This window comes from Leptonychotes weddellii, chromosome 9, assembly GCF_054177405.1.
Source record: "Leptonychotes weddellii isolate Sample4059 chromosome 9, ASM5417740v2, whole genome shotgun sequence".
Taxonomy (NCBI): Eukaryota; Metazoa; Chordata; class Mammalia; order Carnivora; family Phocidae; genus Leptonychotes; species Leptonychotes weddellii.
Genome location: NC_138377.1, coordinates 63,974,535 through 63,977,236, shown reverse-complemented (window position 1 = coordinate 63,977,236; position 2,702 = coordinate 63,974,535).

Below are 2,702 nucleotides of genomic sequence, written 5' to 3'. Positions count from 1 at the left end.
GTGGCTCAGTCGGTTAAGCGGCTGCCTTCGGCTCAGGTCATGATCCCAGGGTCCTGGGATCGAGCCCCGCATCGGGCTCCCTGCTCTGCTGGGAGCCTGCTTCTCCCTCTCCATCTGCCTGCTTCTTTGCCTACTTGTGCTTGCTCTCTATCTCTCTGTCAAATAAATAAAATCTTAAAAAAAAAAAAAAAGAAGAGAAAGATGCTAGAAGTCACTTTATCTCCACCATGTGTGGTATAGTGAGAAGGTGGCCATCTCCGAGCCAGGAAGCGGGCTCTCACCACACACTGGATCTGTCATCACCTTGATCTTGAATGTCCAGCCTCCAGAACTGTGAGAAATAAATGCCTGTTGTGTAAGCCCCCCAGTCTACGGCATTTTGTTATAGCAGCCTGAGTGGACTACGCCAATTGCATGCCAGCTAACATTTCTCTTCTTCCTGCCCCTGGACTCTTGCTCTTACTGCCCTTCAGGCTCAGAGACTGTCCTAATGGTGGCCGAGCTTCCCAAAGTTGGGCCTCTGCTTCTTGCTGCCTTTTTCACCTGCCCAAACTTCTTTTTTTTTTTTTTTTAAGATTTTATTTATTTATTTGAGAGAGAGAGACACACACAGTGAGAGAGGGAACACAAGCAGGGGGAGTGGGAGAGGGAGAAGCAGGGAGCCCGATGTGGGGCTCGATCCCAGGACCCTGAGATCAAGACCTGAGCCCAGAGCAAGAGTCAGATGCTTCACTGACTGAGCCACCCAGGCGCACCTCACCTGCCCAAGCTTCTGTCCAGCACTGGCAGGGGTATGGAGTGGTGGGAAGGAAATGTCCTTCCTGAGAACTCCCCAGTTTGTGTGTACCCTGTCATTCATTATTTGTGGAGCTATGTGCCAGGCCCTGTCTAGGTGTGGGGTGGGTAGCGGGTAATGTGAGTGATATGGTCTCTGCCCCTTTGGTACCCACACTCGGGTGAGGGAGATGATTCAAGGTGACTCAACAAGCAAATACAGAGCAGGGTGGTAAGAGAGAGTGTTCCAGAGGAGCTTGTGGCTCAGGCGCCTGGGATCTCAGCTCACAGGCCATTCAGAGAGGTCCTGGGCTTGCCGAGAGCCGTGCACATGCTCTTAGTACAGGTCAGCAAGTGAAAGGCTCGAACTCCTAAGTGGAAGGCTGATCAGAAAGGTGGCTCAGCAAAACCTATTTGCTACTCAGGATGACTTTAAGCCATAATCAGATTTTACCCACATTGGCTTCTCAGCCCTCTGATGGTGAGATTCTTCTTCTTCGCTATGGAACAACTTACAAGGTCTGAGCAGGATTTGCGACTCCTCCTCTCTTTGGGGGAGTGAATAAAAAACGTCTGTCTACAGTTGAGCATCATGGGCATGGTAGACTACCAGTCACTGCTTCTCTCATTTACACCCATCACGATTTTCCCTTCTTACATGCGGCACTGGCAGGTGGGCTTCCCCAAGTCTCTAGCAGAGAAATTACAAAACAGCCATTATGCAGATAGTCCCATGATGTAACACAAGCTGTAAAGACAAAGAACGTTCCACACTGTATCCCGTTCCCATGTTAAAACTTACATAAACTAGCTGGTGAGATTAGGACCTCTCAGCTTTACGTTATACCACGTTTTCTGAGCAACCAGTTACTAAGTCCTTGTGCTCAGGGTAAAAGTGAACACATCAGAACGAAAGGAGTTTTGTAACAGGTAAGTGGCCACTATAAAACAAAACAAAAATCCTACCTGCTTTTTAAAGATTGCCCAAGAATCTTGGGGACACGCGCCAGTTTTAATTTATTTACTAATACAAGCGGTAACGGTCACTTATATAGAGCACTTGCTTTGTGCCAGCACCGTTCTAGGTGTTTCCCAACCCTGTGCAGTAGATCCAATTCTTTTTTCCATTGTATAGAGGAAGAATTAGTACAGAGAGGTTAAGTCACAGAAGGTCACATGCAGCTTCTAAGTGAGAAGCTCCTGCGCCACCATCTTAACCGCTATGCTCACTGCTTCTCACGTGAGCATATTCACCTGGTTGCTAGAGTTACTCCCCCACCCCCCCGCCTTCAATCTGTGGCTCTCCATCTTTCACTAATGTGTTACACAGGGTCAGTTAAGATTTCTCCATTTCAGGTTGGTCCAGATTAAGATGCTTTACAAACTAAAACAGGTCCCGATTTACCTCAGGTGGGCCCAAGAACGATTCTCTTGGCCTTGATAAATTTTGACTTGAAAGCCATGCCTTCTTTTTCTGTGGTGTGATGAGAAAACAGTGATTTTTGAATTGCTGCTTGGCCATTTTGCAGTACGGCAACCTGGCTCATGCCAGAGGCTGGGCCATTTTCAAGGATCAGAGCTCAGGATGCCGTGCTCCTCCCGCCCCCACCCCGCCCCAAGTTCCCACTTTGCTTTTCCTGGGGCACCTTTTAAAATAACCACTTAGAGTTGAGTCCACAAACATTTTAGTGACCTCTGGGCCGACCACCTTATGATTAATAGGTCTTGTTACCCTGCTCTCTACCTCCTGCTCGCTCACTCGTGACCAGGGATAGACGACTGCCCTTCCCTTGGTTCATTGCGTGAACCCCCGCCTCCAAGTCTGGGATTTGTAAGTAATAAATCTTGTGTCTTTCCTTCCTTTGTGTGCATGTACTAAAACTGCACCTCCAGGGAAAATGGTCCTGGGGTTTTCATCCCCCTGAGGT